Raw genomic sequence first — 13,934 nt, 5'->3', positions numbered from 1 at the left:
AGATGACATACCTTTTCAGCTTTCAATACTCCTCTAGTTCTTCCTTGATAGTTTTTTTTGGCAGAGAGTCCCTCTAGCATGAGAACTTACTTTTCTATACACTCTATTATTTCAGAGTGTCTCTCTCTTTTTCGTCCATGACAGGGTGCGCATTTATATACACACATTGTAATATTATCGTAATTTTGCCCTTAATTGTGAATTAATTGGCAATGAACAAAATAAGGAAAGAAAATGTCTTGGCTCAAAGAAAAAGAAATCAAATAATATTATTGTTAGAAAATTTGTTCATTTTTAAAATCATATTTTCCTCTTATATACTATTTTAATTATTGTTTATAATTATTAGCATAATATTGATTTAAATTATTATCACATTAAATTAACATTTCAAAAATATTGTGTCTGGTATTATAGTTATTATTTTATCCTTTTTACCCACCATTAATTATTATTTTCTTATTTTATTTATTTATTTACTTACCTGGACAAAATTTGGTGTTGACAGCTGCCCCTCTTTATTAAATTTTGCTAGATAACATGAGCCTTAGAGTTTTGGTGTTATCATAGTAAAAGTTAAATAAAGATAAAGACATTAATTTCGTTCGGGTCTAAAGAGAAGGAAAAAGATTACCTCGAAGCATACCTGGTAGAAAGTGTAGCAACTTTGTGGATTTTGCTGAAGAGTCGTGACACCTGTGGAGGGTGTGTCATACCCTATGAACTTTGTTGGAGAGGTGTATGAACCTCGTGAATTAAAACCCTTTTTTTGAGAGGCGCAAGAACCTCGTGGAGGGCGTACCACCTTTGATTTCGCTTAAGAGGTGTACTTGCCCTATGAATCTCGCTGTGGAGGGGGTATCACCTTTGATTTCGCTTAAGAGGTGTACTTACCCTATGAATTTCACTGGAGAGGTGTATAAACCTCATGAATTGAAACCTTTTTTTTTAAGGTGCAAGAACCTCGTAGTATTTGATGGAGAGGCGCAGGAATCTCTTAATATTTGATGGAGAGGCGCACAAACCTCGTAATACTTGATGGAGAGGCGCATGAACTTCGTAATATTTGATGGAGAGGCGCACGAACCTCATAATTTGTTTTTCTTTTTTTGAATTCTTTAGTGTCAGGATGAAAACTGGGCTTTGGTGCCAGGGTGAAAACTGGACTTTTTTTTTTGTGCCAGAATGAAAATTGGGCTTTGGTGCCAAGATGAAAACTGGGCTCTAGTGCTAGGATGAAAACTGGGCTTTGGTGATAGTTATGAGTGGGCGCATGACCTCCCCATATGGGTATTGCTGATGTTGCATGCACTCTCCTTTCCTTCTCTTTTTCCAGATTAAAACAAATTTTTTTTGGAATAGTGGCCGAAGATGTAATTTTTCCATTCTTTAGCCCAATCTCGATTCTTTTGGTCTATGATGATGATATCAGCAAAATTGGAAGTCACACTTTCGACCATATGCTCATGAAAAAGTGGTTGTAGTGTGGTCACAAACATTGCAACCATGTCCTTGTTGTATAGAGGTGGCTCCACCTTTGCTGCCAATTCTCTTTATAGTTGCGCATACTCCTTAAAAGACTCCTCCTCTTTCTTTGCCATGTGGTGCCATTGTAACCTGTCTGGCGTGACGTTCATGTTGTATTTGTACTGCCTTACAAAGGCATCTGCCAAATCTGCCCAAGAACATATATGAGAGAATTCCATATGCGTATAACAACTCAATGATGATTCAGCCAAGCTATCTTGAAAGAAATGGATAAGCAATTTTTCGTCATGAGCATAAACAACCATTTTTCGGCAACACATGGTCAATTGGTTTTTAGGGCATGTGTTACCCTTATATTGCTCGAATTCTGACACCTTAAACTTATGTGGGATTATCACACTTAGGGCTAGGCTCAACCTCGCCACATCACCAAACCCATAACTTTCAGACCCCTCTATGGATTTTAGTCTGTCTTCCAACACTTCAAGTTTACTTTTCGCTTCCTCTATGTCTGTGTGCATGGTGGCCTTAGTCGAAACTTCATGTGCAACAACTGCATGAGGAGACTTGGATATTTCATTCACCTTCGTCTCTATCGTGTGGATAGGCCCTTGAGTGCTAGTATGCTATTGGTTATGGGAAATGCCAAAGAAGTGTGCTCTGCCTCTCAGTGATCTCCAATGGGCAGCGTGTAACCTGGTGGCAAACCATACATGGGAAACGTGAATTGTGTGCCCACAACGTTATGTGCTCGAGGATGAGCCTTATCCTTGGCCTTTACAAACGAAGTCTCTCTTGCAACCTTCATGGCTTTCAAAGCTTCCAAGATTTGACCGATTTGATCCTTTAGTTGGCTAATATTAGCCTTTACAGCTTCACGTTCCTCTTCCTAAACTTCCATAGCTTCAGAATTTGCTCGAGTCCTATAAGGATGTCGTGGAAGTCGCGTCGTTCTTTTTACTTTTTTTTTTATACTTTTTGGCTTTTAGTACTTCCCTGCATTCTACGCCATGGTAATGTGTGCTTGATGTATTGATATATGGGTGAGAATTCACGTGAGATCCTCATTCACCCTTTTTTTTTTTAAAACTCTGAACTTTTTCACTGATGTACTTTTTGAAATGATTTCCATCGAATTCATGAATTCTCGTTGGAGTTGGCGATGCATAGTGTATTATGTTTTTTATTCTCTTTTCTTTGAACCCCTATGATGATGCATGCATGATGCTGAATGTATGAATGCATGAACCTATAATGAAAAACCTTGTTTCGACCAATGCCTAATAGAAGACCTGGCTAACTAGAACGAGGAAACCTAGATGTATGCTAAGCTTTTTGTATTTTTTTTGAATGAAAGAGATTTGATACCCACATAAAAAAAGTTCCAAATAAAGCTTCTCATTGACGAAGATATACACATGATAGTTATTTATGCAGATAAATGATTATGACTTTTTCATGATGCAATACTGTGCAAGTAGTTTTTTTTTTTTGAAAAAAAAGTAATGTTCTGCCTTTGATTGATTTTTTTTGTAATATTATTTTATTTTTGCAGAGTCAATTTGAAAACAATGGATGTCAAAAATTTTGAAGTCGGATATTCAAAACAGTGCTTGGCATTTTCTTTTGACATTGATATGTGCATGCTTGAATTCACAGAAAAGTTGAAAGTGGTAAGGGTTTAAAAGATTTAAAGGACACTGGGATAACCATGTTGGTGTGTAATATGTGAATACGAGATACAACACATCAAAATGAGTATGGAGATATGGATCCATGAATGTCAAAGCTGCCCCAGTTTTTAGGCATGAGTTTCGTTCAAGATAAGGAATAGGTATGGAAAGGATTTATCGAAAAAGGATTGCCCCAATTGGTTTGATTTTCTTTTGCATGCTTTTGGTTAGTTAGGGAGTTCCCAAATAGCACAAGCGAGAATAACTTTGGCAAGACCAATATGTTATAGTTTGTGGGTAGTAATAGTTTTTGTCAGAGCCAAACTCTTTTTCTTTTGGGGAAGGCTGGAGGATGAGTGTTTTCAAGCAATGCGCACACACATATATCACAATAGAAAATACTATCAGTTACTTAAAATCTTTGATCACAAAAACATATGATAATAAATTACTCAAAATGTAATGATTTCCTTTTCTATGTTTTTTTTTGCAAAATGATAAAACTTTTTGAGAAATACTTTTTTTTATATTTTTCTCTTATCACATTCGTTTGTTTTTTTTTTTCAAGAAATTGAATTTGAAGAAAACCATCAACTGGACCCAATGGGCTTAAAAAATGTTCTTGTTACAGTGAATGAAAATCTTCAAAGATTAAGTTTTTTATTTTCAATTTTTCTTTGTTTTTTTTAAATTTTGATTCTTTTTTTTCAAAAATATTTCTTTCTTTTTCATACCCAAAAAAATATAACATTATGTCAACCTGACCTGTTCAAGGGAAGTTGAAAGAATTTTTTTTATTCTTTTTAAGACTCAAAATAGGTTATAAAGAAAGATAATTTTTTATGAAGAAACATGTCCACATATTAAATCACGATCGTTTTATTTTCGAAACTCTTAACTTAGAAGAAAAATAAAGTTCAAATGCAATAAGTTGCCCCTCGTTTTTATTTTTTCTTCTTTTATGGATAAAATGGACGATGAAAAATGATGAAGAAGAAAACTATTTTCGCGATTTCATGTCATACATGCTTCAAAAAAAATGAAAGTTAATTAATTCAATTGACTAAAAAAGTGTTTATTTTGCCTTATTTATTTATGCATTAAAACATGACATTTTTTTCTTGTTTTTTTATTCAAATAAAAATACGACACATTTATTGTTATGTATAAAGAAAATGAAGGAAAATGATAAAAATGTTGCTAATGCATATGATGCATGAAGATGTCTATGCCAAAATAATGATTAAAAGACAACATGTTTTATGTTTTTAAGGTAGGTCCAGTGTCTTAAGGTCTAAGCATTGTGTATGCAATCTCACAAGGAAGGCTTCCTAAACCTAAAATCAAGGCCACCAGAGCTATGGTCCTTTTCACAGCATTTTCCACAACAATTGACATGCAATTAGGTGTGAAATTGCATGTGAGGAGAACATACACTAGTTGAGGTTCTCATGATAGCCAAACTGGACGTAGTCCAGACGTGACACCGCTACGCAACCCCTCTAATTCTATGTTACACTCAGACTCGGGTATAAGGTCCCACTCATGATATGTACAGTAATAATACTAATAATAAAAGAAAATAAATAAATTACCAAAATAAATAAAGACAAGCATATATAAATAAAGGGAAAAAAATGAAATAAAATAAAATAAAGAAAAACCACATCAATTTCGCACACTTAATTAACAAGGCCTGATTCTCTAGCGTCTCCAACGGAGTCGCCATCTGTCGCAACCGGGATCGTGACGGGACGACGAGCCGAAAAACAAAACGGGTTTGAGAAAAAGATTTTGGGAGACGTCACCATAATTTATTATGGAAAAACTATGGAAAACCGTAAAAGAAAAGTGTGGTCTACAAAAACTAGATTTTAGGTTCGAGAATCGGTTACGCGTAAGGAAGGTATGAGCACCTTACCACGCCTGCCCAAAAGCAGTACCTTTAATTAAAGGTATAAAGTTGACATGGTTTTCCCAAATATTTAATTTTCCCCAAAAATAAAAATATAAAGAAATTCAGAAACAATTTTTTTTTTGTTTTATGAACCCGATAAGGATTGACCTTACTCCTACGTATATCCATTTAATGGAAAATCAGGGATCACGTAGTTCTTTATCTAGAAAACGGTTTTTGAGTTTGTTTGAAAATTATTATGGATTATTTTGGATTTTTGAAAAGTGAACTCGATTAGGATTGACATCGTTTTTTTTATTTTAAGGAAATTCTTTTATTTTGAAAATGGTGGGAAAAAAGGAAAGAAACCGGCCATAGGTCGACGAGTACTTATAGAATTTATTTTATGACTTATTATTTTTTTATAGGAAAATACGTGATAAGAAATATTTTTTTTATTTATTTTTATAAAAAATAAATATCACGTGATGCAGGAGATATAACCAATATCAAAAGAGATGAGAGAAGATGTTCTTTTTTTTTTTGAAAAAAAAAACAGTATTGGTGTGTAGTAAAAAAAATAATACCTTTAGAAAGACCTTCAACGAAAAGTGAAAAAAAAGAAGGGTTCAACGAAAAGTGAAAAAAAAGAAGGGTGCAGAGATGACATACCTTTTCAGCTTTCAATACTCCTCGAGTTCTTCCTTGATAATTTCTTTTGGCAGAGTCCCTCTAGCATGAGAACTTACTTTTCTCTATACTCTCGCATACACTTTCTATCTCTATTATTTTAGAGTCTCTCTCTTTTTCGTCCATGAGAGGGTGCGTATTTATATACACACATTGTAATATTATGGTAATTTTGCCCTTAATTGCGAATTAATTGGCAACGAACAAAATAGAGAACGAAAATGTCTTGATTCCAAGAAAAAGAAATCAAATAATATTCAAGACATTAATTATAATTATTGTCAGAAAATTTGTCCATTTTTAAAATCATATTTTCCTCTTATATACTATTTTAATTATTGTTTATAAAATTAAAATAATATTGATTCAAATTATTACCACATTAAATTAACATTTCAAAAATATTGTGTCTGGTATTATAGTTATTATTTTATCCTTTTTACCCACCATTAATTATTATTCTCTTATTTTTTATTTTATTTATTTACTTACCCGGACGAAATTGGGTGTTGACAGCGCGCTAAGATAAAGTGAATGAATTTTCTTTCAATCTCCCGCTCAAGTTTTTATTGAATTTACTAACCTTTTAACGTCTAACGCTGGGACAGTCGACGTTTTACATCCTTTTTACGTCGAATTACAATTCTAAACGACGTTTAATAATTGGATTTATTTACAAAAATGCCACTGGTCATTTTTAACGTTGGTTATTCAGTGGTTAGACGTTAAACACATGACGTTATATGCTGTTTTTGTACTAGTGGTTCTATGCACTTACAACCCCTGGTTCAAGACGTTTTGTCGCAGGCTCTACGATATCGGTTGTCCTTCAACCGAGGCAGTATGGTGTTTATGCTTCAGTTTACTTTGTAACCGAGGCATATAGTTATTAACATATTTTTTTAAATTTTCTGGAGGGATTACGCCTCGGTTGCTCTTATGACCGAGGTAGTAAGGTTCTTATTGCCTCGTTAAGTGGAGAACAGAGGCAATAGGCTGTTTAAATTTATGAAATAGCGAAAGAAAAACACTCTTCCTGTTCATATTCTTGTCCCCGCGAAACATAACCCTCTCCTGCACTACTCGCTCGCGCCCTTCTCCATCACTACTTGTGCTCACGCCTCCCTCGCCCGCTTCCCTTGCTTTCGCACCGTGGTCGCACCAGCTTCATGGTCGCGCTCCGTCACACGCCTCCTTCACTCATTTCTCAAGCAGTTCTTCTAACCCTTATCGTCGCGTCGTTGCTGTGAGTCGCCGCCACCACCATTGTTTTCGCCACCACTGGTCATGCCACCACGCTCCCAGGTTCATTACTCTTTCCATTTTTTGCTTTTTATTGTTTGATGATTGTGAAAAAATGTTAATGTGTATGATATGCTGTGTAAGATATGTAGGATTTTGGATTTGTGAATGTGAAAGAGAGGTTTATATTGTGATTAGTATAAATTAGTTTAAGTATCTCATTGTCAATATAATCTAAATGATATTAGCATAAGTTAGTTAAGTTTTGATTAGATTAGTTTAGGTATTGATTAAATTACTTTAACATTATGATCATAATTGTTTTTGGGAATAATTACCCTCTAAAATTTATTAGCATGGATCACAAAATAGAGACATTGTAAAGATAACATCAAGCATCATTTGAAAATTTAAGGTTAGGAATCATGAGATTAATTAATGTGTTGTTTTGTTTTTGTCCAGATATTGAATGGGATATGGTCACACCTTGAATACAAAAACGATCAAAGTGATCATTCAAGATTATTGAAATTGTATAACTTTGTACATTGGATTGATTTATGCTTCAAAGTTGATTTATGATTAAATTGAATTGATTTATGCTTCTAAGAAGTTGATTTATGATTACATTGAATGCATTTATGTTTTAATATACTTTTTATTCAAAATATATGCTTTTGGATTGTTTTGCCTGTAAAATTATATGTAGGTCTGTTTCTGCAATTGGGAATGTTGCAGCATCAGACCTATTCTTAAAAAAAATAGGGGAATATGCTTCGGTTGTGACCATAACCGAGGTAGAAATTCCCCCTATGCCATCGGTTAAGGTCACAACTGAGACAAAAAGTTTGGCGAAAAATATAAAAAATAAAAATAAAAAACACTCTACTGCCTCGGTTGGGACCTGAACTGAGACGTGAAGTCATTCGAAAAAAAAGAATAAAACAAAATCCTACTGTTTCGGTTACGTTTGAACCGAGGCAAAATCGTACCCTTTTATGCCTCGGTTCAGAACCCAACCATAAAAGGGTAGACTTTTTGCCTTGCTTGTATATGCCTCGATTCAAGAACCGTTTATGGATGAAAATAACCTTTGTCGTTTCCCCTTACTGCACTAGTGAATAATTCTATCACTTAGAGTTTGATTTAAATTATTTTATCATCAATTATTTTGAAAGTTAGTTGAGATAATAAAAAATCTAAACTTCTCTTTGTCAACATATGGTTAGATTTTCTAATCTCAAACAATTTCAAACACTTATTGGGTCTAGGATAAAATGATACTACAAAAAAATCATGTTAAATGTTATGGTTTTAATATATAATATTTTTAAAAGATGTCACATCTAACTGTATAACATGATAATTATAGGTTTAATAGCCAATTTAGTCCCCACTTTGGTTGAAAAATCTCAATTTAGTCCCTCGTTATAAAAGTGTTTTACATTAGTCCTAACTTTTAAAATAGTGGGTCAGATTGGTCCCTTTCGTTAAATATAAGTTAACGAGATTAATGGATGATGATGTGACACAGCTTAAAGCTGATGTGTTAGATTGGTCCCTCGTTAGCTTTAAGTTGTGTCACATCATCATCCATTAATTTTGTTAACTTATATTTAACAGAAAGGACTAATCTGACCCACTATTTTAAAAGTTAGGACTAATTCAAAGCACTTTTATAACGAGGGACTAAATTGAGATTTTTCAACCAAAGTGAGGACTAAATTGGCTATTAAACCATAATTATAAAATTCTCATACTTTTATTTATAATTGTGAATTTGTTAACTTTCGTATTATTGTTTAAAATTATAACATTTTGAACTGTCATTTCTTAATAAACCATTATTTATTCTCATTCAACCATACTCTTCTGCCTCTTTTATTTCCCAAATCTCTCTAACTTTTTTATTTTCCAATTTTTTCCCGTTCAATCTCATTTCCAAGAGTCCCTCTTTTCTCCCAAACCCTTTATTTTCCTATACTCTATTTTCCAAACCCACGTTCTCGCATTATTGCATTCTCAATCCCAAAACTGATGCCCTCGATTAGTCAAGGAAATGCAATAGAAAAGAGTCCGCGAAGAAAACACATGTATAAGCGATACCAAACTTCGTGGGCAGTATTACTAAGGAGCAACATCAGAAGTAGAAGGAAAAGGGAGTAAGAAGCAAAGTGAAACGAAGATGAATATGCGTTGTAAGAATTTTCAGAATGTTATTTTTTGGTTGTCTTTAAACAATGATTGTGGTTTTTTTTTTTGGATTTGGAGTTTTCCACATTATATTCCATTTGATTGTGTTGTTTTAATTTGTTCTATTTGTACGATGATTCTTGTGGAAGAAAACATGTGTTTTTCCCACCCGAAACATCTTTGGAGGCGTTTCTTTCACAGAATCTTTTTGCATTCCTGGGAATGTGAAAGTGAAAATGTATACTACTGTGCTTGTTGGAAGGTTATAAAAATATTTTTCGATATGTTTTATTCTCATGTCTAAAATATGTTTTATTCCCCCCTAAGCATATTCTAGTGGGAAGGGTCGGAATGGGAAGTAACGTAACCTCTATTATGACCTCCATTTTTTTTTATTACAATTAATGTAGAATTTAAAAAGTATTTTAGGAATATAAAAATCTAACAAACGTATTTGCCTTGGGATAATTTTCCAATCGTAACATTCCCATTAATTTAACTTCTAGGAATACGAAACCTTAACTTGAAACAAACACCTTATCAAACTCTACACTCTTAATTTGTTTCCCTTTTCTTCTATACTTTAAATATAGAAAGATGTTTTTGTCTCTTTATAGCATGTTTGTTTTGTGGTAATAGGAATTGATTATTTGATTAGTTTATAACTAGCTTGACAACTATTAATAGACAACAACAGCTTCTAAAGAGCGCTGTTTATTAGAGAAAAATATTGTTTATTGACAATTTTATAGTAGTGTGGTGATGCTTGAGGTGTAGGCATGAATATTTTGATGTGGTGAACAATGACTACACCCATTGGGAAATGTATAGTCATTGGAGGAAGTGTTGACCTAAGCATCAATAAATTGGATTTCTTTGTTGAATAAGGTTTTAATGAAGCATATTTTATCAAGTATGTCATTTCACTATGTTCGGATGCACTTGCCATTCATAAATTACAATTAATGAAAAATGATAAAATTCGTTCACCTAAATCCTTCGACCTTAAAACAGAGCCAAAATCATCAACCTTAAAACAGACTCAATATCATCTAAGAACCCAATAATATAGGATCCATTATAATAATAATAACTCCTAAAATATTGAAAAAGATATGTTATTATAGTCATGCTTGAATTATTATTTAAAGAAATATTAACAAAACCTCTTAATATATTTCCTATATCATGGAATTAAAAGGTGTATAAATACCTTCTGCCACATAAAGTCCTCAATCTATACTTTTTTTCTTACTCAATACCATTTATTAATATCATATCATCCATTCATTCTTATATTGACTTGAGTATTAAAGTTTTTATTTATGGATTTCTCCTCCCCTCCTAGCGACAAGCCCTTACTAAAATTGTTTTGAACGAGACCTAATAAGTTACTTTAAAGACAAATATAACGTTTATATTAAAAGTCTGTGCACCCACCTCATAAGTTACTAGACGATTTTCGAAAAGAACAATACATAATTTTCTTATGATTTTATCTTTAACGTAGGAAAATGCATTTTAGAGTACATAATGTTCTAACAATTTTATTTCCCAAACAAATGTGGACATATTAACGGCCTGTGTTTCTATTAATACGTAATAAAGGTTAAACTCATACATGAATATGATGACACAAAATTGGTTGTAAAATGGAGAAAACATTTTCTTTTGGGGTGCATGTGGAAACTCCAAGGGTGATCCGATGATGTAGGAAAGCAAGAAGACCGAGTCTATAGACAGAGGCACCTTTCGTTTTCTAATGTGTAAATATATCTATCACTCGTCTCATTTCAATTGTTTATTCAGATGAGAGAGATTTAGTTGTTTTGGTCATCGCAAAGAAGAAAAAAGAATGGGTGATGAAGATGAATGTGCACGTGTTTTTAAGCGGTTTGATGTGAACGGTGATGGTAAGATCTCGTTGTCGGAGTTTGCAGAGGCTCTCAAACTATTGGGATTAACCTCACAGGAAGAAGTTGAACGTCGAATGGAAGAGATTGATACAGACGGTGATGGTTCTATCACGTTGGAAGAGTTGATTGAATTTCGTGATGCAAACCCTAACTTGATGAACGAAGTTTTGAAGAAACTCTAATCTTTTCATTTCTTCAATTCTTATTCTTTTGTAAAATCACGTTTCTATCTATCCTTTTAGCATCTCCAATTAATTAATAGCTTTCAATTTGAGACATATCTGTTGTAAAATATTTTGGTGGATATGGTGTAACATGATCATTTTAGCATCTTTATGTTAACAATGTTTTGAAAAACTCCAGTCTTTTTCATCCTTTTAATTTGTTGTATTCTTATTTTTCATAAACAAAAAATCACTTTTCTATATGTCATTTTAGCATCTCCCATTAATTACTAGCTTTACATTTGAGATATATGTATCTTATAAAATGTTTTCATTCGATTATATGGTTTAACATGGTAATTTTAAAATTATAATGTGTGAGCTAAGTCTAAAAATAAAAGTAATTTGTTTTTTGAATGAACATGTTTCAGAACATCAAATTTCACACGAACTGGAATAATGATATGACATCAGATGAAACCTATTTAAAGTAAAATTAGTATTTGTTTTTAAGTTTTATTTAAGAGTTTTGGTTGCTTTGTGAAGGAAGTGTAACTCAAGCTCGATATGCACCACTCCAAATTCTTTATTCAAATTATTTTCTTATTTTTTAAAAAAAGTTGAAGTAACTCCGTCTTTGTCACCTTGTGACCTAAAAAGTAATAAATACTCTGAGGAAAAAAAAATATATTAAAAGTCACACATTTTTATTTAAAGGATTAAATATATTTTTGTTTTCTTAATTTAAATAAAAACCAATAATTTTTGTTTAAAACTTTATAGTATAATTTAATTTCTAAACTTTAAAAATACATTAATTTAGTTCTTTTAAATAAATTTTATTGATTTATTTGACATTTCAAACTGTGTAAACAAATGATATAATAAAATATATTGAAAACGTTAAATAAATCTAATAAAAAAATTAGTTAAAATGTTTAAATCTACTTATTTGTAAAATTGATGATTAAACTGGTCTAAAGTTTTGAAGAAAATCTATTTCAATATTAAGTAAAAATTAAAAAATTAAAAACATATTTAATTTACTTTGTATAATTTTTTATTTTAAAATAAATGTATAAGAAAAAAATTAGTGATCAGGGATCTCATTAACGGGGATCAGTTTGCCCATATAGAAATCCTTTCCTAATTTAGCGAAGTCACCCCATTAATTAGAATTTTATACAAGTAAGCAGCCTGATTGATGCCTTCTCGAACCCGAGCTCATGCTCCAAAACGAAGTGTTGAGGATCTACATATCTTCATTAACTTATGACAATTCTCTATATTGATGTCTCATTCTATTATTTATTTCTTGATTTAACAGTATTTTCCAGTTAATTATTATTTTTGTAAATTATGTATTTAGAATTTTTAATAAAAATATAGTATAATTTAATTTTTACTAAGTTTGTTGTATTTTTGTATAATTTTAGCATTAAAACATATATTCATTCATCCAAGGTCCATGTAGATAACCAACAACTCAAGGGGTCCAGTGATGAAGATTGTGAATCAATCACATTAAATACTGGAAACAAATTTAGTTAAATTAAATACCAACAAAATTTCAAGAACTAAATGCAATATATTCTATGGATCATTCAAATTAGGAAAAAAAAATGAATTGCTCCAATCAATTTTATTAATTCCAAGATTTGATTTCAAGAATTAAATGCAACGTATTTTTTTAATCATTCAAATTAAGACATAGCTCAATTGATCCAATTAAATTTATTTCATTGTAATTAATTTCAAGATTATAAATACTCATTGATGTTGGAGAAAACTCTCTAAGCTCCACTCGGTTTGATGATTAGAAGTGGAAGATGATGGTCTAGTTGTAGTTGTATTCCTATTTGTGGATATTATTTCCATGAGTTGCCTTTGGGTTGTCTCTGAATTTGCTCTAGCAGTCTCCAAACTTTGTAACGCCACTGTATTTTGTTGGACTAATGCAGCGTTCTGTTGCTGTAGAGCCTCTATCACTGATTCCAACAACCTGGTGTTGTCAGATGGATTGCGATCGGCAGTTATAGAAGGAGGAGGTCTAGGAGCCATCTTCTCTGATTAACAGAGAAAAAGAACCATCAGTTTAATCCAAAAAGTAAAAAACACTAATTAACCAAACACTGAGTACAGAACAAAAACATAGTATACTCATAACCTACAATATTTCTAAGGAACAAAACTGTTCTGATATCATTAAATGTAACATCCCAAAAATACAGTATAAAACCATACTATAGAATATTCACATATTAATAATATTACAGTTCAGTTCTGAACGAGAAGGGGGTACAATTATGGCTGAACGACCTTACAATAATACTTCAGAATTTAAAATTTTACTAAGCCAAAGTCTAGACAGAACGGTTTCCAAAACTCAGCCTAAACCGAACGGTTATACATAACACATTATCTAACACTACCGATCAGTCTATGGTTCGGTCTTAACTTCCACTTCTTCCAGAGCCTCTTCCAGCAACTCTTCTCCTTCTGCTCACATCCTTAGGATGATCATTGCAACAGAAAACGACAACAGGAAAGACAAAACAAACAAGACAGGAAAATAGGGTAAGCTTATGTAATTTAATTAATTCAATACAACATATAATTCATATCAATTTGATATAATTCCATAATTCAATCAATCCACCAATCACACATT

The 13,934-nt window shown here is 32.2% G+C and overlaps 1 pseudogene; it reads left to right on the top strand.

Moving 5' to 3' along the window:
- Window positions 1-11,038: 11,038 nt before the first annotated feature.
- Window positions 11,039-11,281, top strand: LOC148206004 (polcalcin Phl p 7 pseudogene; annotated as a pseudogene).
- Window positions 11,282-13,934: the final 2,653 nt, after the last annotated feature.

The sequence above is a fragment of the Vigna umbellata genome, chromosome 1, assembly GCF_029865625.1.
Source record: "Vigna umbellata cultivar VRB3 chromosome 1, Vumbellata_1.0, whole genome shotgun sequence".
Taxonomy (NCBI): domain Eukaryota; kingdom Viridiplantae; phylum Streptophyta; class Magnoliopsida; order Fabales; family Fabaceae; genus Vigna; species Vigna umbellata.
The sequence above is the reverse complement of the archived record's forward strand: the minus strand, read 5'-3'. Positions and strand labels throughout refer to the sequence as shown.